Source organism: Alosa pseudoharengus, unplaced genomic scaffold (genome assembly GCF_046254945.1).
Source record: "Alosa pseudoharengus isolate Yale_2024_CS ecotype anadromous, Long Island Sound unplaced genomic scaffold, YU_APseudo_1.1 YU_APseudo_1.1_scf_17, whole genome shotgun sequence".
Taxonomy (NCBI): Eukaryota; Metazoa; Chordata; class Actinopteri; order Clupeiformes; family Clupeidae; genus Alosa; species Alosa pseudoharengus.
The window spans coordinates 32,263,209-32,288,793 of NW_027468640.1; the positions used below are offsets into that span (position 1 = coordinate 32,263,209).

General features: G+C 43.6%; 21 non-coding genes across 21 annotated transcripts; all 21 read right to left on the bottom strand.

Moving 5' to 3' along the window:
- Window positions 1-18,265: 18,265 nt before the first annotated feature.
- trnas-gcu (transfer RNA serine (anticodon GCU)) lies at window positions 18,266-18,347 on the bottom strand. Its single transcript has one exon. It is a non-coding gene; the product is annotated as a tRNA-Ser (tRNA).
- A 512-nt stretch (window positions 18,348-18,859) lies between these two features.
- On the bottom strand, window positions 18,860-18,941 carry trnas-gcu (transfer RNA serine (anticodon GCU)). The gene has a single exon. It is a non-coding gene; the product is annotated as a tRNA-Ser (tRNA).
- Window positions 18,942-19,075: 134 nt separating this feature from the next.
- Window positions 19,076-19,157, bottom strand: trnas-gcu (transfer RNA serine (anticodon GCU)). The gene has a single exon. It is a non-coding gene; the product is annotated as a tRNA-Ser (tRNA).
- A 295-nt stretch (window positions 19,158-19,452) lies between these two features.
- trnas-gcu (transfer RNA serine (anticodon GCU)) lies at window positions 19,453-19,534 on the bottom strand. The gene has a single exon. It is a non-coding gene; the product is annotated as a tRNA-Ser (tRNA).
- A 295-nt stretch (window positions 19,535-19,829) lies between these two features.
- On the bottom strand, window positions 19,830-19,911 carry trnas-gcu (transfer RNA serine (anticodon GCU)). Its single transcript has one exon. It is a non-coding gene; the product is annotated as a tRNA-Ser (tRNA).
- A 295-nt stretch (window positions 19,912-20,206) lies between these two features.
- Window positions 20,207-20,288, bottom strand: trnas-gcu (transfer RNA serine (anticodon GCU)). The gene has a single exon. It is a non-coding gene; the product is annotated as a tRNA-Ser (tRNA).
- A 295-nt stretch (window positions 20,289-20,583) lies between these two features.
- Window positions 20,584-20,665, bottom strand: trnas-gcu (transfer RNA serine (anticodon GCU)). The gene has a single exon. It is a non-coding gene; the product is annotated as a tRNA-Ser (tRNA).
- Window positions 20,666-20,799: 134 nt separating this feature from the next.
- Window positions 20,800-20,881, bottom strand: trnas-gcu (transfer RNA serine (anticodon GCU)). Its single transcript has one exon. It is a non-coding gene; the product is annotated as a tRNA-Ser (tRNA).
- Window positions 20,882-21,176: 295 nt separating this feature from the next.
- trnas-gcu (transfer RNA serine (anticodon GCU)) lies at window positions 21,177-21,258 on the bottom strand. The gene has a single exon. It is a non-coding gene; the product is annotated as a tRNA-Ser (tRNA).
- A 295-nt stretch (window positions 21,259-21,553) lies between these two features.
- On the bottom strand, window positions 21,554-21,635 carry trnas-gcu (transfer RNA serine (anticodon GCU)). The gene has a single exon. It is a non-coding gene; the product is annotated as a tRNA-Ser (tRNA).
- Window positions 21,636-21,769: 134 nt separating this feature from the next.
- Window positions 21,770-21,851, bottom strand: trnas-gcu (transfer RNA serine (anticodon GCU)). The gene has a single exon. It is a non-coding gene; the product is annotated as a tRNA-Ser (tRNA).
- A 296-nt stretch (window positions 21,852-22,147) lies between these two features.
- Window positions 22,148-22,229, bottom strand: trnas-gcu (transfer RNA serine (anticodon GCU)). The gene has a single exon. It is a non-coding gene; the product is annotated as a tRNA-Ser (tRNA).
- Window positions 22,230-22,901: 672 nt separating this feature from the next.
- trnas-gcu (transfer RNA serine (anticodon GCU)) lies at window positions 22,902-22,983 on the bottom strand. The gene has a single exon. It is a non-coding gene; the product is annotated as a tRNA-Ser (tRNA).
- A 134-nt stretch (window positions 22,984-23,117) lies between these two features.
- On the bottom strand, window positions 23,118-23,199 carry trnas-gcu (transfer RNA serine (anticodon GCU)). Its single transcript has one exon. It is a non-coding gene; the product is annotated as a tRNA-Ser (tRNA).
- A 295-nt stretch (window positions 23,200-23,494) lies between these two features.
- On the bottom strand, window positions 23,495-23,576 carry trnas-gcu (transfer RNA serine (anticodon GCU)). Its single transcript has one exon. It is a non-coding gene; the product is annotated as a tRNA-Ser (tRNA).
- A 295-nt stretch (window positions 23,577-23,871) lies between these two features.
- Window positions 23,872-23,953, bottom strand: trnas-gcu (transfer RNA serine (anticodon GCU)). The gene has a single exon. It is a non-coding gene; the product is annotated as a tRNA-Ser (tRNA).
- A 295-nt stretch (window positions 23,954-24,248) lies between these two features.
- trnas-gcu (transfer RNA serine (anticodon GCU)) lies at window positions 24,249-24,330 on the bottom strand. Its single transcript has one exon. It is a non-coding gene; the product is annotated as a tRNA-Ser (tRNA).
- A 134-nt stretch (window positions 24,331-24,464) lies between these two features.
- trnas-gcu (transfer RNA serine (anticodon GCU)) lies at window positions 24,465-24,546 on the bottom strand. The gene has a single exon. It is a non-coding gene; the product is annotated as a tRNA-Ser (tRNA).
- A 295-nt stretch (window positions 24,547-24,841) lies between these two features.
- trnas-gcu (transfer RNA serine (anticodon GCU)) lies at window positions 24,842-24,923 on the bottom strand. Its single transcript has one exon. It is a non-coding gene; the product is annotated as a tRNA-Ser (tRNA).
- A 295-nt stretch (window positions 24,924-25,218) lies between these two features.
- Window positions 25,219-25,300, bottom strand: trnas-gcu (transfer RNA serine (anticodon GCU)). The gene has a single exon. It is a non-coding gene; the product is annotated as a tRNA-Ser (tRNA).
- Window positions 25,301-25,434: 134 nt separating this feature from the next.
- On the bottom strand, window positions 25,435-25,516 carry trnas-gcu (transfer RNA serine (anticodon GCU)). The gene has a single exon. It is a non-coding gene; the product is annotated as a tRNA-Ser (tRNA).
- Between the last annotated feature and the right edge of the window lie 69 nt (window positions 25,517-25,585).

Consider the following 25,585-nt stretch of genomic DNA (forward strand, 5'->3'; position numbering starts at 1 on the left):
ACACTCTGGGGGTCGTTTCTAGAAAGCATCGTTTGCTAACTTGCGTCGCAACCTTGGTAGTACGCTCCATCGTTGTCAGGACCCACAGAGACAGACAAGACAAGAAGTCAAGCAGAGTGAGATTTATTTACAGGCATCATAGGTATCAGAACATCACAGACAGAATCCAGGGTTTTCACAAAAACATGGCCTACTGGCAAAAGTTCAGAAGTGTCATACCACTAGGGATGGGTCGCTCGACACACAGTCCCGACACACGTCTCGAGCTTGCGAAACACTAGTGCTTCGAAACACCGCTTCGGAGCCTATCTTGAAATTAGGTTGTCACGTGACCTATTGAAACGAAGCTTCGTTACCTCACTGATACGTCATGCAGGTCTCAAAACACAGCACAGACTCACCCAAATAGGTAAACTGTTAATGCATTAAATAATTATATACATAATGTCTAACATAAGTCTGTGTATCCCCCATCTTCATGCTCTGGCCAGTATATATCAGGCTCTTACGGGCACATCTGTTCCACATGAATGTAACTTTAGCCAGTATGCTAGGCTATATGTAGCCTACATTAGTAGCCTAAACAACGTCAAGAATAGTGCCTATGAAGGAGCTTTTAGCTCGGTTGACTGCACGCTCGACTCCCGATCCGGGATGATAGCCTACTGTTCGCGGGTTCAAGTCCGACGGGTGCAGGCAGATACTAAATTTCATATTTTTAAACGTACATTTTCCAAAGCTGGTGATGTCTTCCGTAAAAAGAGCCGATTAAGCGCCAGCACAGCAGAATAAATCATATTCTGAAATAAAAACATTTGTATTCGAGTATTTGTGCATTTCTGCAAATTCATGCATGTCTGTAATGTTGGTGTAGGGATTTTTATTGACCACCAGATGGCGTTGTGGAGTAGTGTGTCAAAAGCTTCGAAGCATCAAACCAGTTTGGCTGTAGAAGCGCCACTGTTTCAAAAGCCTCGCTTGGCACATCCCTACATACCACACGCTGAGAACACAGGAGATCCAAAAGGCAAACTTAGGAGATTCAGCTTCAATAGCAGTTCAGAACGGATTTCAAGGAACAGAGTGACCTGGAGTTCTGTAGCATCCGATGATGAGGCCAGAGACAGAGTGCTGGGTGAATGGAGATTAAGTAGTCTGTGGTTCAATGAAGTGCAGGTGAAAGTGATCACCAATCAGGAGGGAAGAGAATGAGCAGTGGAGACTGATTGGTTGGGGTGAGTAACTAATAAGCAGGGGAGAGTGAACGGGCAGGTGTGGTTAAGTTGGACTGATTGCTCGTTTGGGAACCTGGCCTGGCTGTGACAATCGTTCTTGGATTTGGTGTTTCTAGAAAAGGTAGTTCGAACTCTCAATCGCAAAAAAGGACGCAAAGTTTGGTCGTTTGAACTACTGCCCCTAGGCAGTCGCACTTGTGTCGTTCCTTGGTAGTTCCTGTTGGTGTCCGGAGCGCCTAACCAAAAATCACAACCGCCTAACCAAAATTTGCGAAGTGGATGTTTATCTCGTGACTCAATGATTTATCTATCCTGTAGCTTAATTTTGATTAAGACACTGACTCCCCTACTTGGGTCATTCTTGCTATTTATGTTAATTTAAGTATTGCCTTGCTTTTAGTATTATAATCTTCACAGACCCTTAAATCAGCAGTGCTAAATGGTGTAGTGGCTAAAGCAGATGACTTATCCCAACGTTGTAGGTTCGATTTCTGATGTGAGATTTTCCTCTTGCTTCTCGCTACCTGCAGGTGAACTGGTGTGACACGTAGATTCAATTGTTTTTGACTGATATATTGTACCTATGGTCTTTCGATGTAGAGTAATTATATACATAAATATGTATGGTCAAAACCTATTGTCTCGTAGGCCTACTCTTACTCAGAGATGAAAAGAAGAGATAGGATGCGAACTCCGGCCGAGCGCGCAGTGCACCGACGCGCTGCCGTTAAGCCACGGGACAGTTAATAATCTATGGGATACCCAGACATTCGTCCAGGCTATATATTTTTTTCCAACATAGATATTTAACACAAATAATGGCACATATTGGTCGGCTTCAGTAAAATGTTTTATATACTTGCAATTATAGGTTTAGATTTTTGCAGATGATAATGACAATGCCAGCATTAATCACTCGGTTTAAATGAGAAAAATGTCAACATAGGCTGTGGCAGAGAATTTTCAAGGGGTGGGGTATTACACGTTGCCACTGTTTCCACCAATGATATCTATCGCTGCCAAATGTCAATAACTAATTTTTGACTAAAAATGCAGTTACTGCCTTTTGGCTTTGTAGGGCATTTTATTCTATTTATATTTATAAATGTACACACTTTATTACACTTAAACATAGCGATATTCTACTGATATTTATACTGTTCATACTGCACATACACTTATATATTTTCAGTACTCTGCACAATGACAATGAAGTTGAATCTAAGATAATCTAATCAAATGAATAGGGCTGTAACGATACACCAACCTCACGATTCGGTTTGTATCACGATTTTTGACCCACGGTTCGATACGAATCTCGATTTTTCTTTTTTTTGGGGGGGGGCTAGACATTTTATTTAATAACATTTTTAATAGCCTCCCTTAGAACACCAGAGGATTACAATATAATATATCTATTTATATCCTGATATAAAAATATTTTTCTGAATGACTGATATTTATGACAGCACACTTTATGCAGATTAGCCTATAGTCTAGGCCTACTATTTTTTATTACAACTCTACCTCTTTAATTCAGCTGTCTGGTTGAAGCCTGGAAATATTGTAAACAAAGTAGCATAGTTGGCTAGCTTAGCCGATCATAGTCTACTGATTGGACTGTTCAGTTTCCCCATGTGTGTTTAAGTTTCAAGGTAATAGGCCTACTTGTTCTCCTTGGGACAGGCCCTTTTGGGAAACGTTGGTATTGAGATGATCAGTGAACTTCAATGCAAGAGTTTTAAACAAATATGTGCAGCATGCTAATGATGCTAAGCGGATTTAATAGTAATTTAGCTAGTCGTCTTCTATGCGTCCTTGCTTTCACGATTGTGAATGTTTTATTTAAGTCGCGCGTGTTCATTGATCGGGAGGGAGCACGGGAGAGAGCGGGGCAAGGAGAGGGGGTTTACTACTGTTTGGTAAAGTTGCACACATAGTCTACAATGAAAGCAAGGAGAGGTATGAAATTATTATTTATTTATTTATGTTTTTGGACAACGTAGGCTACCGATAAGTAAAGTGGGAGATGTGGGTTGCTTTTGCAGCCGTGTAAGCTGCAAAGCACTGCGTGAAACACTAGGGTGTGTCGCGATTCTGCCTTTACACACCGCGACACAGTATCGTGGATATGAATGTCGCGATTTCGGTTTCGAATCGTATATCGTTACAGCCCTACAAATGAAACATGTGACTGCTGGCCATCTTTCCCATTTGGAATCAAGGATATGATGCTAGCTTGTTAGTTAACGGTTGTTCGTGATTAGTTCAAAGGAACTCCAATGATTTTAAACTCCAAACATGTGTCTCCCCACCACGAAGAAGATGTTTACCAATGAAGTCAGGCCACACTCTTTGCCAAAGAGGACCGTAAACATAGTCAAGAGTATAATAAGGTGATAATAAGGTTAATTAGCATAATAATAGTTTTTTTGCATTTTATATTTTTGATAGCCTTTACTTTTTATTTATTGCCCACGGGAGATTTCTGAGATGCACAGATGTGAACAATATTAATTTATTTACATGATATAATGATGCCTGTCTGAAGAAAGTGCCCAAAATCGCCATTTTGGCAGCCATTTTGTTTATGCTAATTAGATGGTCAAAAACTCAAAATTCTGCTTGGGAACAGGGCTAGTTGGATTCAGCACATGTTAATTATGATAAAAAGTCCTGTTCCCAACTTTTACTAAGAAATGCCTCTGAAATAGCACTTGTATAAACGTTGATATGAGGTCTTTTCAATTCCTTCTACTGACGGACGTTCAGGGGGTCGAGATCTCTGCAGCAGGCTTAAGTGGAAAGTTTTCTGACAGAAAGTTATTGAGGTTTCACATTGCTGATTATTTGTGGCAGTTGTGAGAGGGCATAATATCCCAAGCACAATGTATTAGCAGTCCATCGCCTTAACCACTTAAACTATCTATTAAACTAGCTGTCAATATTATGCGCATGCACAGAACGGATCTGGCAGGCGGTACGGATCGTGTACTGACAGGCGTTCGAATTTTCAAAATGGCCGCCAGGTGAATAAGGCGAATGCAACCACCTCTATCCTAGCATCACCGTAGTAACCATCTCTGTATTATCTGTTTTAACTATACATGATATTTTACATCACAACTTTAGCATTTTCATGCACTGGTAATTCCTTGGAATTGCATTTCTAGTTTGATTAGACATTGTGTGCGGGAGAGCTAGGTTGAATTCATTACAACGTGAAGCATTTTGCAGGATGATGCTCATGCTTACTTAATGCTACAAAAATGACAGAACTGATGGAAGAAACGTCCCGACACTGACTTGCCTGAACACCCGTGGCGAACTTTTTGAAATTGTGGAAAGAAGAATTCATTTTACTTTAAGTGTCTTCTCTGCCTGCCGAAGAACAATATTATATCCTCGAATTTAAAGAAACACGTCGAGGTAAGTGATTTTCATTCTGGTAGGTTTGATGACTAGCAACCGAATTATTTTAAATTTAACCTAGGCTTACATTGTCTGCATTGTGTGTTTGGCTAAATTAGTTTAGCAGCTAGCATAGCTTATTACACGGCTCTTCTTAATGCTGTTGAATGCTCCCTTCTGGGCCTTCCTAGCATTCGGTGGTCAATTCTTTGACTGCTGTCAAGCAAAGTGGTCTTTTTCGTTCAAAAGAATGTTTAAGTTCGTTGTCATTGGCTAAGTAGCCTGCCTTCATTTCTCAGCCGAAAACGATTAAAAATGGTAGCTAAACAAATAGCTTTTGAAGACAAATTGGGTGAAGTTTATGTTTTGTTTTCGTTTTGGCAAGTATCCATAAGCGTATAGGCAAGTTGAATGCATTTTAGTCCGTGAGCCAGAGGGGTTGGTCGTTACCGAAAAAGTGGCAAAGGCTACCATACCTTTTCTGAAAGCCTGCAATCTCAGCTTTTCAATGATGTGTGATGGCAAGACAAGAGTAGCTGTTTTGAGTTATCACACATAATGTAAACTAAGGTTGAGAAAATAATGCGTATAAATCAAGCAGAACACTGACATTCTATATTGGACATATTGGAATATCTTATTTTGTTATGTTTGGTATCATTGTAAAGGGGAGACTCTGAGCTTTCATTTAAATCCTTTTGTGAACATTTTGGATAAGTAGGCTACAGCAAACCCTGGAGCTCTTCAAACTTTTAATCACACACATTTTCCTGCCATTTCCGCCTAAGTCATCTTTTGTCTTTTAATCAGAGCATCAGAGAAACAAAATCCAAACACTGAAATACTGGCATGACCCTAAGGATTCAGAAAATGTATCATTTACCCATTTTATCTGATTTGGAGGGGGTGCTTTTTAGTCTTATATCAGACATGGCGTTTGAGAAAATAATGCATATAAATTAAGCAGAACACTGACATAGCCGAAAATCTAAAAATGGTATAACAAATGAGACATGGATTCCTATGTTTTAAGGTGTGGTAAGCCCAATTATGACATTGCCATTACTGTAAAAGGTCAAGGTCATGACCTTTAGGCATGGTCAATGACATTTTATGACATTTTTACACAGATTGCATCATTCAAGGCCACGACACTAATCAAACTCCTCGTCTCTATTGTCTATTGCCTGGGACAATATTGACAGGCTGGAAGAGACACTGACAGGCCGTGGAACATCCCATAGGGTCAAGGGTATATCAGTGCGGCCTGGGATGTTCGGTCCTGAACTGCCTAGACCAGCTTGTGATGTGCTCAAGAGCAAACAGAGACAGTTCTCTGTATCTTTGCCAGCCCTGCCAGTGTATGCTGTGGGAACTAGGTGTGGTCCTCCAACTAGATCCTGAGGTCAAGACAGATATCTGTGCTGATGCTTTGAAGAAGAACTTCTTATGGTTGCTATGCAGACTGCACTGTTCCACAAATCAAAGCGTCCCTAGCTAGACAGGTTACAACATCTTAGCATCAAACTCTGTGGATGTTATTCCCAGTGTTGTCAGTGTCACAAGGTCGGTTTGTTCGCTGCTCACGGGCCTCGAACCCGCCACCTTGACACACACACCGGCATTGGAGACGAACGCTCTAACCACTGAGCTAAAAGACCAGGCTTCCAACTTAGCGGTTAGAAGCGTTCTTAAGGTTAGGGCTGTGAGGATTTACACAGGCAACTAGCATGCTAGCTCAGTCTGCCTCTGTTACATCAGCTATCTGCCAACCATCAGTGCCCCGGCCACCCAGATGGCAAATGTTCATGAGAATCTTCTTCAAAGTAAAAAAAATCATGACTTCCTTACACATCAGCAACAAAGTCAGTTGCCTTTAATTAGGCTCTCTACTGTAAAGTTACAGAAATTCTGTGGGCACATAGAGACAGGTTTCCCAACATTGTGCCAAAACTTGGAGTCTTTCACACCATCTGTATGTTCTTGGGTGTGATTGGGAAGCGCTTCAAGGCTGCAGGCCTAAGGGACATATGCATTGAATCTGGAGCTGTGGCTGAGGGATCTGTCAGTGCTGTCAGTTTGGACTTGTAACCGGAGGGTTGCCGGTTTGAACCAGTAGGCACGGCTGAAGTGCCCTTGAGCAAGGCACCAAACCCCTCACTGCTCCCCGAGCGCCGCAGTTGTTGCAGGCAGCTCACTGCGCCGGGATTAGTGTGTGCTTCACATCACTGTGTGTTCACTGTGTACTGAGTGTGTACTACAGTGGGCAGTGCTTCGACTTGGCCAGTAGAGCCCGACCGATTTATCGGCGGGCTGATATTATCGGCCGATATTAGGCATTTTCCAAACTATCGGTATCGGCATTTATAATGGCCGATAAATGAATATTTTAAAAATAAAATAAAAACGGACGAAACACCCTTCAACCATGTCATGAGTGTTGGCGTTGTATAGTTTGTCCACCAGAGGGCACTCTACACCGTCCCTGCTGGCAACACTCGTGTATAACGCGCCACACATCCTGCAACCTGCTGATTCAGCCAGAGTCGGGCAAAGAGAACCAGTTATCCGCGAGTGACATCATCAGTGAAGTGTGTTCATGGTGATTTGGTCACGAGACATACATTGCTTGAATAACAATTAAAAGAACATCCCCATCAATTATCTTAACTCAAATAAGCATGACAAAATTCGTGAAAACAATGTACAGTTTTGCTGCTGTTAAATAAGTCGAGAGTGAAGCGGAATTAGCTAGTAATTGTTACAGTGTAGTTGACTGTCTGTCCTTTTAACTTTTTACAATGTGACTGAAGATGTATTTCTTTAATAGCGTGACAGTTATAGCAGTGAGACGTGTCATCTCTCCCCGGCCTGTTATTTTGAAAGCGCATGTTTTACAATTTGCAGTATGACGTTATCCATTGCTAAATTATGGCTCATCATAGACTAGCTAACCACAAAGCTAGATAATGCCATCAGTGGAAGACCGCTAACGTTAACATTAATGAGCTTGGAAACCACAACGAACTTATTCTGCCTAACTAAAGTAATGATTACTATTTATAACTAGTATATCTGTAGTTACAGTCGCTGCATTGTAAAATGTAAGTTAGACGTGCGAGGAGTGAACATTTAGACATAGAGAAAAAGTGTCAAACGTAGCTTGTGCATAAAAGTTAGCTTTTCTTTTACACGTGTGTGAAATCCAATGACGCCAAGTGTGCGTTTCAGACTGTCGTTCATTAACGAGTTACATGAATTTAGATCACTAAATAGTAGGCTTTAGAAGGCAGGCAGCAATTATTGATGGAAATAATTTTAAAAGTGCAGGTAAAGGGATAAGCAAGCTGACATCGTAATTATAAGGTAGCTTATAAGGCAATAGGGACTAATTATTACACACGCACACTCAAACTTTTAGGAGTGACCTTTATCTTGTTTAATGATAATACAAATGATGATGATAGTAATAATGTCATCATTATTTTTTTGTAATTATTAAGTCTTAGTTCAGTTGTATTTATGAAAGTTGTATTTATGAAACTTACCAAGTCTTTTAATACTGGTAACTTTGATTTGGTTGTTGTTGTTATTGTGTTTTTGTTCAAAAGACTAAGTTTCATATCTTAAGTTTCTATTTTTATACATTTTATTTATCAGAACTTTAATATATTTTGATGTTCCTCTGTTCCACTGTGACAATATTATTTAAAAATAAACAAGTTTGTTTTTAAAAGGCATTATCATATTATTTTAGTCAATACTCATAAATAACTACAAATAACTAATGTTAGGGAAATCTGTTAATGTTTTGTTGCGCGTTTCTGAAAAAAAAAAATATATATATATCGGCCGATATATCGGAATATCGGATTTTTAAATCAACAAATATTTGTATCGGTATCGGCCTTCAAAATCCTTTATCGGTCGGGCTCTATTGGCCAGCTTCACTCGCGGTCCGCACGCGGGATCACGCGGTATCACGCAACTTTAAAGGAACACGCCACCCAATGTCAGTAGTAATATATGTTCTAACCTTAACTTTCACGAGTTCAGTCATACCTCTCCCGTGTCGGTACGTGCACTCCACGCTCTGGTGCGCGGCTGGACTGTGTTAGCATGTTGCTATGCTAGCGGGCTTTGACGGTAACTAAGCGTAGAAGTAATCAGAAACATCCACGTTTTCCCGACTTAAATACAGTTGCACTAGTAGTTGATAGAAATGCTACGGCCACGCAACATGAAACGTTGTGATTTTCCAAGCGAATAAACCGGAGAACTACAATGTGTGGCGCAATAGCACTTGGGAGTACTTCGACCTAGCGTAGTAGTATTGTTAACACCTAATTGTAGATCCTATCCACCACAGAGTTTAGAATCCATGCTGGATCGACCCTCAGCCTCTCCCTCCCCTCTGAGCGAGAGAGAGGCACACACACTAGAGATGCGCTGATGGGCTATTATTTCAACCATAACTGCACAGCAGTTTGTTTTAATGTAGGCTATATGGGTGATGCAGCGCTGATCCAATGCAGCAAATATATTAAAAGGCTAAAGTCGTACATTGGCTATGTTGTAGCCTATCCCCAGAATATCAGCAGCAAACTCAGTCTCTGTCTCGCAAAACAGTCTCCAAATAAAACGCACATCGGCCTGTTGCCTATTCTGCCAGCTTGTGACAATATATCGTCCAAAATGCTTGATTGCATTGCATTCTCCACATTTTTAGCTAAATTTTCATGTACCACATCAGCATTTTTGTTCAGTGAATCTTTTGTAAATTGCTTTACAATTACCGTCGGGCCTATAGGCCTATTGCCAGGCTTGCCTCAGCTTCGGTCACGTCCTTTTACAATTTTATCATTGTAATAAAAAACGCAATTTGCCACATAATTTCAACATGCTCCTGGCCTACTAATTAATGCCTATTGTACTTTATTTTTTGCAAAAAGAAAGAAATCCTTGATAAAATAACAAGTCATTCACATTATAGGCTACTTTACACACTGTTATGTCAGGGTGACTGACAAGCCTGTTCTGAAGACTCCCATTCATTTTGACTGCACGAGCGCGTCTTTTTCAGACAGACAGCATTTTATAGCAGGCCATCGGACAAATATGACGCCTCGATAGCCTATTAAAGAAACTCCGACTCCATTCATTCTGAAAGTCCACCGCACAACGTGCATGTTCACATTTTTAGTAACAACCGCCAAACTTGCTTGCTTGCCTTATCTAAGTTTTCCGACTATTTTTCGTAGGCCCTATACCTTCTTTTTCCGCTGGATGTTATTGAGTTTGTAGAAGTTTTAGCTCTTACGTTCTGAACATCTCGCACTGCCATCGCCCGATGTCATTTCTGAGTCATATCACTATCTGTCTCTCTTTTTTTAATGCCTATTCCCTGAATGGTAGGCTACAATTATGTGTTTTAGGCTATATAGGCCTATAGGCTAATATCGAAACAAAATAACCCAGGCAGTCTCATCTAGGATATAACACAGGTTGAAGTGAACGTCAAGTTGGTTCTATTTAGGGAGGTGAATGTGTGTAAACATCTGTAGATGACTCAGAAATGACATCGGAAGACAAGGAGTGAATAGTGGCAGAGGCAAGCCGAAGGCTGCTGACAAGGGCCCGACGCTATTGTAAAGCAATTTACAAAAGATTCACTGAACAAAAATGCTGATGTGGTACATGAAAATTTAGCTAAAAATGTGGAGAATGCAATGCAATCAAGCATTTTGGACGATATATTGTCACAAGCTGGCAGAATAGGCAACAGGCCGATGTGCGTTTTATTTGGAGACTGTTTTGCGAGACAGAGACTGAGTTTGCTGCTGATATTCTGGGGATAGGCTACAACATAGCCAATGTACGACTTTAGCCTTTTAATATATTTGCTGCATTGGATCAGTCTTTCTAGAACAGGCAAGGGCTTTCTAGCCTCAAGTCAGCAGCGCTGCATCACCCATATAGCCTACATTAAAACAAACTGCTGTGCAGTTATGGTTGAAATAATAGCCCATCAGCGCATCTCTAGTGTGTGTGCCTCTCTCTCGCTCAGAGGGGAGGGAGAGGCTGAGGGTCGATCCAGCATGGATTCTAAACTCTGTGGTGTATAGGATCTACAATTAGGTGTTAACAATACTACTACGCTAGGTCGAAGTACTCCCAAGTGCTATTGCGCCACACATTGTAGTTCTCCGGTTTATTCGCTTGGAAAATCGCGACGTTTCATGTTGTGTGGCCGTAGCATTTCTATCAACTACTAGTGCAACTGTATTTAAGTCGGGAAAACGTGGATGTTTCTGATTACTTCTACGCTTAGTTACCGTCAAAGCCCGCTAGCATAGCAACATGCTAACACAGTCCAGCCGCGCACCAGAGCGTTGGAGTGCACGTACCGACACGGGAGAGGTATGACTCAACTCGTGAAAGTTAAGGTAAGAACATATATTACTACTGACATTGGGTGGCGTGTTCCTTTAATTTGTATTTTTCCAGTGACACTGCAACGACGCTGCAACAACCCAAACAACCGGTAGATGTCTCAAGTGAGCAGGGTGTCTCGTTAAAAAGAAATGGAGCCTGGAAAACCCTACACAGACTTCAATACAGACTTTAGCAGACTGGTTTAGAAATAATTGAATAGCCAGAAATATGCCTGTCCTGCCCTAATAAAGAAATATTTGGTTAACTGCGAGTGAATCCCGTAATAATCATATGTGATTAATAATATGACAAATAATCCCTGTGCACGGGGACCGAAACAATGCATGCCAACTTTTTCCGTGTTTATCACATATTTTAACTTTCCCCCGCTGTCTTGCCGTTTTAATGTTTTCCCGTAGAATATCCCATATTTTAATACTCTCATAACAGCCCTGCCATCGGGCCTGTCTCTGTGTTGCCCTGTTGCTATCCCCTTGCCCTTCCAACGAAACAGATGTCTTCAAATCATCGTTTTCCTTGCTTGAAGGCGAACTTAGAGTGATGTTAACCTATTTAAGTTTAACGGCGTGATTGTCGTGAGAGCACGATTCATTGGCGCTTGCATGTCCGGTTCCGGCGCCGTCAAGTGTGGCAGCCTACTCAGCAGCTCCGTGTCTTAGGGCTGTATTTTCGGTCACCAGCGCATGGCGTAAAGTTCGTTATTCACTGGCGCGAAGTTGAATTCGTTATTTTGCACCTTTATTTTTTAAGCATTGCGCCCAGGGGTGTGGCAATTAACAACCTAGGGAGGGACCTGGCGCATTGTCTAAAAATCGCTATCATACACCACCTAAACCTGGTCAGAAGTCAATGGCGAGTTGTTCATATGCTATTTTAAGAGCGCATGTCAACAGTCATATTGGCAGGTGCACGCACCATCCTTCTATCATTCATGAACGCACACCAGCGCACGTCCATGCAAAGCATTACAAATTGCACGATTACAATGGTAAACATAATTAGAATAAAGATATTACGAAATACTGTACATCTCATGATGAGTAGTTATTCACCATCATTTGCAAATTGGTAATGACGGTTAAAAGTGATTAGGGGAGAGGCGAGAGACACGTATGGAGCACAGCTGAAGACGCACTGTCACGAGATATAAGCAACTCCTCTGCAGGATAAATGTTGTTTTATTCAGTCATTTGAGCAACATTAGGGTAAGTGTTGCTTTTTCCAGCCTATGTTTTCGATGGTAACCCATTGTCAGTCAATAGTGAAAGTAACTGCATATAACTGTCTTGTCGTTGACTGACTCCTTGGTGAAGTTAGTTTCACTTTGCCAATGAGTTCAAATAATAGACGAGTGCAAATGCGTGAAGGCTATGCTAGGTTTTAGTAAAGCATGGTTTAAGAATGACTATTCCATACGGTCTCGCAAGCAGCCTCCTTCAAATGCGCCGTTGAATGCCAAAATACCGATGCATTTATTTGACATATCGCGCGTTGCGCCGTTAAAGGGAATGGCAGATGTCATTCTCATTGGTTTAAAATGATGTTACGCCCCAAACACACCCATATGACTGATTAAAAGACCTAGGAACACCTTGTTACGCCATGCGCTCCACTTTTGAGAACGAAAACCCTCCCAATGTGAACTGGACATCCTACTAAATTTGAATAGACTTTTGACGAGTGACGATGCACTTTAGAATGTCATGATAGGGCCCTTAGTGTTTGTTTCTACGTCTTTTGTTTACTTTTTACTTCGCAACTTTTTGGATTACACACTTTGAGGAATGTTTTTATTCTATCCTATGGATACGGACATATTACAACGCTCCAACGACAGCAAGTTTGTGTACACAAGGAACCAGCTGATCGCACTACGACGGAATGCTGGCTGTGTTCCGGAGGAACTGTGGTGCTTTCGGGGTTGCAGAGCGGGAGTAAAAGTGAAGACGAGGCGTCCGGAGAAGAAGTGGAGATACAAGCCCTCAGTTCCATCGATTGTGATGGGAAACGTGAACTCACTGGCTAATAAGACTGACGAACTGGATGCCCTGGTAAGAAACCAGAAGTTGTACAGAGAATGTAGTTTGTTATGCTTTACGGAGACGTGGCTAACAAGCCATATCCCCACTTCTAACATTGAGCTGCCTGGCTTCAGTGTAGTTTGGACAGAGACTGTAAACTTTCTGGCAAAAAGAAGGGAGGCGGACTGGTGCTGTACATTAACAATAGATGGTGCAATCCCGGACATCTAACAGTAAAGGAGACTATGCTGTAAGGATGTGGAGTTATTAGCGGTTAGTCTCCGTCCGTACTACATGCCGAGGGAGTTCTCGCACGCAATTGCTGTCTGTGTTTACGTTCCACCTCGAGCTCTCCCGGATACAGTGTGTGACGTCATCCACTCCACAATCGCAAGGCTTCAAACCCAACACACTGACGCCTTTTTTGTGATCTCTGGCGACTTCAATCACATAACACTGGATTCCACACTCAAACATTTTTACCAGTATGTTGTCTGCCCTACAAGGAAAAACAGGACAATAGACCTCATGTATGCAAACGTGAGGGATGCATACAGTGCAAACCCCCTCCCCCCACTGGGAAAGTCAGACCACAACCTCATTCATCTCCAGCCAATGTACAAGCCCAAAGTACAGAGGCTACCAGTTGCCACACGCACCTTCAGGAAGTGGACACCCGAAGTGGATGAGGCTCTGAGAGACTGCTTCGAGTGTACTGACTGGAGTGTGTTACAGAATGGAGAGGACTTAGAGGAGGTCACACAGTGCACAACTGACTACCTGAACTTCTGCATGGACATTGTTGTTCCCACCAGAACTGTACGCTGCTTTCCCAACAACAAGCCTTGGATAACCAGCAATGTCAAGACCCTTCTTAACAGGAAAAAGATGGCGTTCAGAGAGGGGGACATGGCAGAGCTGAGGCGAGTGCAAGGGGAACTCAAATTCAAGCTGAAGGAAGCTAAGGAGGATTACAGAAAGAAGGTGGAACAGAAGCTGCAGGAAAACAACTTGAAGGAGACTGCATGAAGGTTATCACTGGCCTGATAAAATGATTTTTTAATTAAATACTGATTGGGCCAACAAGTTGCACACTCTTGCCAGGATTTGCACCTGGAGTCTCCCACCCAAAGGATGGACGTGTTACTGTTACACCACAAGAGTTGTGTTTTTGTTTTGTTTTTTCTTTTCTTTTTTTTTTGCAAATAGTTGCATTGGCAACTATCCTATGTTTTTGTTTTTTAAAAATAGTTGCAACAGCAACTAATTATTTTTTTCTATTTGCAACAGCAAATATACTTTTTTTCTTTGCAAATTGTTTGAACAGTGAATGTGAACATATTTTCTTAAAATAAATACAAAATATTATTAGCAAAAATATTAATAAAAAAAAGTGTATTTACAAAGAGCTTCTCCACTCCTTAAGGGTCTGTCCAGATGCAGGGCAGTACCATTTGCCACGAACCTGTGTGTCCAGTTTGCTTTAATTTTGGTTGACCACACAGCTTACACTCATAGTGGTAGCTCTCTTTTGCCTTTCTCTTCTTTGGGAGCTCACCTTTCCTCACTCGCTCCTGGTTCTCAAGGGCTGCCTTGTGTAATCGCCATTCACGCTGGCGATTAAAGGGATCTAGTGCTTGGTGAGGGAACCTAGGTTGGTCAGGACAGGAGGAGGTGGATGACCAGCTCTGGGTGGATACTGAGGGTGGTGGTTGGGTGGCAGGCCAGCCCTGGGAGGATGCTGAGGGTGGTGGGTGGGTTGCAGGCCAGCCCTGGGAGGATGCTGAGGGTGGTGGGTGGGTTGCAGGCCAGCCCTGGGAGGATGCTGAGGGTGGTGGGTGGGTTGCAGACCAGCCCTGGTTGAAGGACCAGCCCTGGGTGGATGCTGAGGGTGGTGGTCCGTGGGTGGATGCTGAAGGTTGTGGGTGGGTGGCAGACCAGCCCTGGGTGGATGCTGAGAGTGGTGGGTGGGTGGAGGACCAAACATGAGAGTGTGCCAGGGGTGCCTGGTAAGAAGACCAGCCTTGAGTGTGAGCTGGGGCAGCTGATAGCCAGATGAGAACTCCTGGGCTTGTTCCAGGGGTGCCTGAAGAAAGGAAGTCCAGCTCTGGTAGTGTGTTGGGGATGGCTGGAAGGTAGAGGACCAGCCCTCCATACAGCTGTTTTGTGAGGAAGCAGCATCGTGCTTGGAAATAGCTGCGTCTCCCCCACCTGTGTGTGGAATGGCACTGGCGGACAGTGGTACAGGTGTTCTGGAATGGCGCTGGCGGATTATTGCATGACCTTCACGGTTCTCAGGCTCCTGGAACTCCAAAGGAGTGTGTCCATGCTGAACTGGCTGTGATGGTAGGTCACGCGCCTCCAGGAGGGAGTTTTTAGCCACGGCAATCTGCTGTGGAAGCTGCACGCCCTGCAGTAAAGAATCCCGTTCAGTTCTCTTTTGGCGATCATGCAGCCTGCAAAGACAGAAAACAAAACACACAAGAGAACATTTTTCAGTGTGTTAATTGTTAAACATTTTGTTCAAGTATCCAATTCAATCAATTTATGAAGATATTAAATATGAACTCACCAGGAGCACACTGTGGTTGGTGTCGTCTCCTGGGCTGTGAGGCAGACTGGAGCTGGAGCATCTCGGGGAGAGACGAATGGTGTCAGTGTCTCTTGGGCTAGGGTAGTGGAAGGACGGGTTGAAGGTGTTGGAGGAGAAATGTTTGGGAGGTCTGTGGGAGAATTTAAGACATTACACTTCTCAAGGTGCTCTGATAACCCGACAGCTCCCTTGGCCTTTGTGCCGCAGTGCTCACACTGCTCCTGGACATGGAAGTCTGACAGGTGCTGAGTAAACTGGTCAGAGAGCACTTCCTGAGCACAAAGGGAGCATGTCATAAAAGTACCGCCAGTCCCTGTCTGCTGTGGACCTGCTGCGGTCCCTGTTTGATGTGGACCTGCTGCGGTCCCTGTTTGATGTGGACCTGCTGCGGTCCCTGTTTGATGTGGACCTGCTGCGGTCCCTGTCTGCTGTCCTGACTGGGGGAAAACAACATTTTGTATTTACTCTCTATATCCTCTTATCCTCTAAATCACACAAAACTCTGCATCAAAAAAAGTAATTTGGAGAATCAAGCACATACAACGAAGCACCAGCCATGGGGAACAGCTGTAGAGGAAGCATTTGTCAGCATCTTTATCTCACATCATATGTTTAAGGATTCAATGACATTACTTACATCATGGTAGCCACATTTGCAGGGGATCTTTTTCCCAAAAATGTCTGTTTTTCTGACAGTTAGACCAAATAGAGGGGTCAAGGGACAACTCTTTATCCTCTCTATCACTGCCTTCCAATGTCTGCTTCCAGGTCTCTGGCCAGTGGAAAATTTATATTTCCCCTGGGCAAACAGGATCATGACGCCAGCCCAGAATGAATCTGGCTTTCCTTCCTTTGGCATCTCTATAGGACAAGAGGCAGTCATTAGGCTGTTAGGCAACGTGTAGGTCTACATGCACAGACAGATAGACAGATAGGAAATTAAGCTACAACATCACAGCTACTGATAAAATTATGAACCAATGAACTCCCTCCATTTCCCTTATAAGTCAAGTTTGAGGAACTATCATCAGGGATGCTACATACAGAAGGTATATCATACAGTAGTAATATCGATATCAAAGCATTTAGAATCTTGTTTAGCGCGGTTCTTCAAAGAGCGCGGTGGCGTCTGATGACGTCACATGTGCTAAATTTAGACCAAAATTAGCAGCGACATTTCACGTAACCGTTACCGCGTCTTGAAACAAGTTTACACAAAACTGAGCATCTCTGTTTTAGTTTAGTTTCATGGACACAAGACAGACACGCAAAAGACAGTTAAAAGCAGAAGAAATAATTAACATATCGATCAGCGTTATCCTTTGAGGTTTTGTCACCGTCTTATCAAACTTAGCAGCGGCATAAACACTTACGTACACAAAATTGAGCATCTCTGCTCTAGTTTAGTTTGATGGACACAGGACAGACACGTAAAAACGTTCAGTAAAGAAACTAATTAACATAGCGATACGCGTTATCCCTTAAGGTTTTGTGACCGTCCAAACACGAAAAACATCCAACGTTTTGTCACTATTACATTACATTTGGCTGACGCATTTTTAACAAAAGTTACTATTTACAAACACACCACATACTTTTACGATTTCACTTCGGTGATTTACATAATTTTAGTAAGTTCTACTTACTTTTAGTGTCGAGAGATATTCGCCGCTGGTAAATAAAGTTACCTGAGGATGAACTGTATCGTCACCGTCAGTCACCTATCAGAACACTGTGCGCTCGAGAGATGGCGCCCGCCCCCTAGGAGCGGTAAACTGTTTCGACGCATATGATTGGCTCTTTTGCCCCCTTGGAACGTCAACTGTTTCGAAGCATACGATTGGCTCTTTTGCCCCGCTGTTGTTAGGACTTGTTAGGATTCTGTTAGGAGTTGTTAGGAGTTGTAAGTAACGGTTAGGACTTGTTAGGAATTGTTAGGACTTTGTTAGGAATTGTTAGGACTTTGTTAGGACTTGTTAGGACTTTGTTAGGACTTGTTAGAGCAGTCCATTTAGTGGAGGGTACGGCCACCTCGTCAGTGACTCACGGCGAGTGGAAAGTTTTCCAATAGAAAACCGCTGAGGTTTGATGTCAGTTATTATATAGTAGCAGTTATGAGATAGGTGAAAACATGGCCCTTAATGATAGTGCATCTTCGGAAAGAATAGAATCGACGAGGATGGGATTCGAACCCACGCGTGCAGAGCACAATGGATTAGCAGTCCATCGCCTTAACCACTCGGCCACCTCATCACTGGACACATTCAAGTGGAATGTTTTCTGACGGAAAGTTATCGAGGTTTCACATTGCTGATTATTTGTGGCAGTTGTGAGATAGGGCATCAAATATCCCAAGCACAATGTGTCAGCAGTCCATCGCCATAACCACTCGGCCACCTCGTCACTGAGTCACAATGAGTGGAAAGTTTTCCAAAGGAAAAGCAATGAGCTTTGACATTACTGATTATCTTTAGCAGTTACGAGGTCAAAATATGCCCCTTAACGATACTGTATCTTTGGAAAGAGATGACACTCTTTGCAAATGCAATCGACGAGGATGGGATTCGAACCCACGCGTGCAGAGCACAATGGATTAGCAGTCCATCGCCTTAACCACTCGGCCACCTCGTCAGTGACTCACGGCGAGTGGAAAGTTTTCCAATAGAAAACCGCTGAGGTTTGATGTCAGTTATTATATAGTAGCAGTTATGAGATAGGTGAAAACATGGCCCTTAATGATAGTGCATCTTCGGAAAGAATAGAATCGACGAGGATGGGATTCGAACCCACGCGTGCAGAGCACAATGGATTAGCAGTCCATCGCCTTAACCACTCGGCCACCTCATCACTGGACACATTCAAGTGGAATGTTTTCTGACGGAAAGTTATCGAGGTTTCACATTGCTGATTATTTGTGGCAGTTGTGAGATAGGGCATCAAATATCCCAAGCACAATGTGTCAGCAGTCCATCGCCATAACCACTCGGCCACCTCGTCACTGAGTCACAATGAGTGGAAAGTTTTCCAAAGGAAAAGCAATGAGCTTTGACATTACTGATTATCTTTAGCAGTTACGAGGTCAAAATATGCCCCTTAACGATACTGTACCTTTGGAAAGAGATGACACTCTTTGCAAATGCAATCGACGAGGATGGGATTCGAACCCACGCGTGCAGAGCACAATGGATTAGCAGTCCATCGCCTTAACCACTCGGCCACCTCGTCAGTGACTCACGGCGAGTGGAAAGTTTTCCAATAGAAAACCGCTGAGGTTTGATGTCAGTTATTATATAGTAGCAGTTATGAGATAGGTGAAAACATGGCCCTTAATGATAGTGCATCTTCGGAAAGAATAGAATCGACGAGGATGGGATTCGAACCCACGCGTGCAGAGCACAATGGATTAGCAGTCCATCGCCTTAACCACTCGGCCACCTCGTCACTGGGCACATTATGTGGAATGTTTTCTGACGGAAAGTTATCGAGGTTTCACATTGCTGATTATTTGTGGCAGTTGTGAGATAGGGCATCAAATATCCCAAGCACAATGTGTCAGCAGTCCATCGCCATAACCACTCGGCCACCTCGTCACTGAGTCACAATGAGTGGAAAGTTTTCCAAAGGAAAAGCATTGAGCTTTGACATTACTGATTATCTTTAGCAGTTATGAGGTCAAAATACGCCCCTTAACGATACTGTATCTTTGGAAAGAGATGACACCCTTTGCAAATGCAATCGACGAGGATGGGATTCGAACCCACGCGTGCAGAGCACAATGGATTAGCAGTCCATCGCCTTAACCACTCGGCCACCTCGTCACTGGGCACATTCAGTGGAATGTTTTCTGACGGAAAGTTATCGAGGTTTCACATTGCTGATTATTTGTGGCAGTTGTGAGATAGGGCATCAAATATCCCAAGCACAATGTGTCAGCAGTCCATCGCCATAACCACTCGGCCACCTCGTCACTGAGTCACAATGAGTGGAAAGTTTTCCAAAGGAAAAGCATTGAGCTTTGACATTACTGATTATCTTTAGCAGTTACGAGGTCAAAATATGCCCCTTAACGATACTGTATCTTTGGAAAGAGATGACACCCTTTGCAAATGCAATCGACGAGGATGGGATTCGAACCCACGCGTGCAGAGCACAATGGATTAGCAGTCCATCGCCTTAACCACTCGGCCACCTCGTCACTGGGCACATTCAGTGGAATGTTTTCTGACGGAAAGTTATCGAGGTTTCACATTGCTGATTATTTGTGGCAGTTGTGAGATAGGGCATCAAATATCCCAAGCACAATGTGTCAGCAGTCCATCGCCATAACCACTCGGCCACCTCGTCACTGAGTCACAATGAGTGGAAAGTTTTCCAAAGGAAAAGCATTGAGCTTTGACATTACTGATTATCTTTAGCAGTTACGAGGTCAAAATACGCCCCTTAACGATACTGTATCTTTGGAAAGAGATGACACCCTTTGCAAATGCAATCGACGAGGATGGGATTCGAACCCACGCGTGCAGAGCACAATGGATTAGCAGTCCATCGCCTTAACCACTCGGCCACCTCGTCACTGGGCACATTCAGTGGAATGTTTTCTGACGGAAAGTTATCGAGGTTTCACATTGCTGATTATTTGTGGCAGTTGTGAGATAGGGCATCAAATATCCCAAGCACAATGTGTCAGCAGTCCATCGCCATAACCACTCGGCCACCTCGTCACTGAGTCACAATGAGTGGAAAGTTTTCCAAAGGAAAAGCAATGAGCTTTGACATTACTGATTATCTTTAGCAGTTACGAGGTCAAAATATGCCCCTTAACAATACTGTATCTTTGGAAAGAGATGACACTCTTTGCAAATGCAATCGACGAGGATGGGATTCGAACCCACGCGTGCAGAGCACAATGGATTAGCAGTCCATCGCCTTAACCACTCGGCCACCTCGTCAGTGACTCACGGCGAGTGGAAAGTTTTCCAATAGAAAACCGCTGAGGTTTGATGTCAGTTATTATATAGTAGCAGTTATGAGATAGGTGAAAACATGGCCCTTAATGATAGTGCATCTTCGGAAAGAATAGAATCGACGAGGATGGGATTCGAACCCACGCGTGCAGAGCACAATGGATTAGCAGTCCATCGCCTTAACCACTCGGCCACCTCGTCACTGGGCACATTCAGTGGAATGTTTTCTGACGGAAAGTTATCGAGGTTTCACATTGCTGATTATTTGTGGCAGTTGTGAGATAGGGCATCAAATATCCCAAGCACAATGTGTCAGCAGTCCATCGCCATAACCACTCGGCCACCTCGTCACTGAGTCACAATGAGTGGAAAGTTTTCCAAAGGAAAAGCATTGAGCTTTGACATTACTGATTATCTTTAGCAGTTACGAGGTCAAAATATGCCCCTTAACGATACTGTATCTTTGGAAAGAGATGACACCCTTTGCAAATGCAATCGACGAGGATGGGATTCGAACCCACGCGTGCAGAGCACAATGGATTAGCAGTCCATCGCCTTAACCACTCGGCCACCTCGTCACTGGGCACATTCAGTGGAATGTTTTCTGACGGAAAGTTATCGAGGTTTCACATTGCTGATTATTTGTGGCAGTTGTGAGATAGGGCATCAAATATCCCAAGCACAATGTGTCAGCAGTCCATCGCCATAACCACTCGGCCACCTCGTCACTGAGTCACAATGAGTGGAAAGTTTTCCAAAGGAAAGGCATTGAGCTTTGACATTACTGATTATCTTTAGCAGTTACGAGGTCAAAATATGCCCCTTAACGATACTGTATCTTTGGAAAGAGATGACACCCTTTGCAAATGCAATCGACGAGGATGGGATTCGAACCCACGCGTGCAGAGCACAATGGATTAGCAGTCCATCGCCTTAACCACTCGGCCACCTCGTCAGTGACTCACGGCGAGTGGAAAGTTTTCCAATAGAAAACCGCTGAGGTTTGATGTCAGTTATTATATAGTAGCAGTTATGAGATAGGTGAAAACATGGCCCTTAATGATAGTGCATCTTCGGAAAGAATAGAATCGACGAGGATGGGATTCGAACCCACGCGTGCAGAGCACAATGGATTAGCAGTCCATCGCCTTAACCACTCGGCCACCTCGTCACTGGACACATTCAAGTGGAATGTTTTCTGACGGAAAGTTATCGAGGTTTCACATTGCTGATTATTTGTGGCAGTTGTGAGATAGGGCATCAAATATCCCAAGCACAATGTGTCAGCAGTCCATCGCCATAACCACTCGGCCACCTCGTCACTGAGTCACAATGAGTGGAAAGTTTTCCAAAGGAAAAGCAATGAGCTTTGACATTACTGATTATCTTTAGCAGTTACGAGGTCAAAATATGCCCCTTAACAATACTGTATCTTTGGAAAGAGATGACACTCTTTGCAAATGCAATCGACGAGGATGGGATTCGAACCCACGCGTGCAGAGCACAATGGATTAGCAGTCCATCGCCTTAACCACTCGGCCACCTCGTCACTGGGCACATTCAGTGGAATGTTTTCTGACGGAAAGTTATCGAGGTTTCACATTGCTGATTATTTGTGGCAGTTGTGAGATAGGGCATCAAATATCCCAAGCACAATGTGTCAGCAGTCCATCGCCATAACCACTCGGCCACCTCGTCACTGAGTCACAATGAGTGGAAAGTTTTCCAAAGGAAAAGCATTGAGCTTTGACATTACTGATTATCTTTAGCAGTTACGAGGTCAAAATACGCCCCTTAACGATACTGTATCTTTGGAAAGAGATGACACCCTTTGCAAATGCAATCGACGAGGATGGAATTCGAACCCACGCGTGCAGAGCACAATGGATTAGCAGTCCATCGCCTTAACCACTCGGCCACCTCGTCACTGGGCACATTCAGTGGAATGTTTTCTGACGGAAAGTTATCGAGGTTTCACATTGCTGATTATTTGTGGCAGTTGTGAGATAGGGCATCAAATATCCCAAGCACAATGTGTCAGCAGTCCATCGCCATAACCACTCGGCCACCTCGTCACTGAGTCACAATGAGTGGAAAGTTTTCCAAAGGAAAAGCAATGAGCTTTGACATTACTGATTATCTTTAGCAGTTACGAGGTCAAAATATGCCCCTTAACAATACTGTATCTTTGGAAAGAGATGACACTCTTTGCAAATGCAATCGACGAGGATGGGATTCGAACCCACGCGTGCAGAGCACAATGGATTAGCAGTCCATCGCCTTAACCACTCGGCCACCTCGTCAGTGACTCACGGCGAGTGGAAAGTTTTCCAATAGAAAACCGCTGAGGTTTGATGTCAGTTATTATATAGTAGCAGTTATGAGATAGGTGAAAACATGGCCCTTAATGATAGTGCATCTTCGGAAAGAATAGAATCGACGAGGATGGGATTCGAACCCACGCGTGCAGAGCACAATGGATTAGCAGTCCATCGCCTTAACCACTCGGCCACCTCGTCACTGGGCACATTCAGTGGAATGTTTTCTGACGGAAAGTTATCGAGGTTTCACATTGCTGATTATTTGTGGCAGTTGTGAGATAGGGCATCAAATATCCCAAGCACAATGTGTCAGCAGTCCATCGCCATAACCACTCGGCCACCTCGTCACTGAGTCACAATGAGTGGAAAGTTTTCCAAAGGAAAAGCATTGAGCTTTGACATTACTGATTATCTTTAGCAGTTACGAGGTCAAAATATGCCCCTTAACGATACTGTATCTTTGGAAAGAGATGACACCCTTTGCAAATGCAATCGACGAGGATGGGATTCGAACCCACGCGTGCAGAGCACAATGGATTAGCAGTCCATCGCCTTAACCACTCGGCCACCTCGTCACTGGGCACATTCAGTGGAATGTTTTCTGACGGAAAGTTATCGAGGTTTCACATTGCTGATTATTTGTGGCAGTTGTGAGATAGGGCATCAAATATCCCAAGCACAATGTGTCAGCAGTCCATCGCCATAACCACTCGGCCACCTCGTCACTGAGTCACAATGAGTGGAAAGTTTTCCAAAGGAAAAGCATTGAGCTTTGACATTACTGATTATCTTTAGCAGTTACGAGGTCAAAATATGCCCCTTAACGATACTGTATCTTTGGAAAGAGATGACACCCTTTGCAAATGCAATCGACGAGGATGGGATTCGAACCCACGCGTGCAGAGCACAATGGATTAGCAGTCCATCGCCTTAACCACTCGGCCACCTCGTCACTGGGCACATTCAGTGGAATGTTTTCTGACGGAAAGTTATCGAGGTTTCACATTGCTGATTATTTGTGGCAGTTGTGAGATAGGGCATCAAATATCCCAAGCACAATGTGTCAGCAGTCCATCGCCATAACCACTCGGCCACCTCGTCACTGAGTCACAATGAGTGGAAAGTTTTCCAAAGGAAAGGCATTGAGCTTTGACATTACTGATTATCTTTAGCAGTTACGAGGTCAAAATATGCCCCTTAACGATACTGTATCTTTGGAAAGAGATGACACCCTTTGCAAATGCAATCGACGAGGATGGGATTCGAACCCACGCGTGCAGAGCACAATGGATTAGCAGTCCATCGCCTTAACCACTCGGCCACCTCGTCAGTGACTCACGGCGAGTGGAAAGTTTTCCAATAGAAAACCGCTGAGGTTTGATGTCAGTTATTATATAGTAGCAGTTATGAGATAGGTGAAAACATGGCCCTTAATGATAGTGCATCTTCGGAAAGAATAGAATCGACGAGGATGGGATTCGAACCCACGCGTGCAGAGCACAATGGATTAGCAGTCCATCGCCTTAACCACTCGGCCACCTCGTCACTGGGCACATTCAGTGGAATGTTTTCTGACGGAAAGTTATCGAGGTTTCACATTGCTGATTATTTGTGGCAGTTGTGAGATAGGGCATCAAATATCCCAAGCACAATGTGTCAGCAGTCCATCGCCATAACCACTCGGCCACCTCGTCACTGAGTCACAATGAGTGGAAAGTTTTCCAAAGGAAAAGCATTGAGCTTTGACATTACTGATTATCTTTAGCAGTTACGAGGTCAAAATATGCCCCTTAACGATACTGTATCTTTGGAAAGAGATGACACCCTTTGCAAATGCAATCGACGAGGATGGGATTCGAACCCACGCGTGCAGAGCACAATGGATTAGCAGTCCATCGCCTTAACCACTCGGCCACCTCGTCACTGGGCACATTCAGTGGAATGTTTTCTGACGGAAAGTTATCGAGGTTTCACATTGCTGATTATTTGTGGCAGTTGTGAGATAGGGCATCAAATATCCCAAGCACAATGTGTCAGCAGTCCATCGCCATAACCACTCGGCCACCTCGTCACTGAGTCACAATGAGTGGAAAGTTTTCCAAAGGAAAGGCATTGAGCTTTGACATTACTGATTATCTTTAGCAGTTACGAGGTCAAAATATGCCCCTTAACGATACTGTATCTTTGGAAAGAGATGACACCCTTTGCAAATGCAATCGACGAGGATGGGATTCGAACCCACGCGTGCAGAGCACAATGGATTAGCAGTCCATCGCCTTAACCACTCGGCCACCTCGTCAGTGACTCACGGCGAGTGGAAAGTTTTCCAATAGAAAACCGCTGAGGTTTGATGTCAGTTATTATATAGTAGCAGTTATGAGATAGGTGAAAACATGGCCCTTAATGATAGTGCATCTTCGGAAAGAATAGAATCGACGAGGATGGGATTCGAACCCACGCGTGCAGAGCACAATGGATTAGCAGTCCATCGCCTTAACCACTCGGCCACCTCGTCACTGGACACATTCAAGTGGAATGTTTTCTGACGGAAAGTTATCGAGGTTTCACATTGCTGATTATTTGT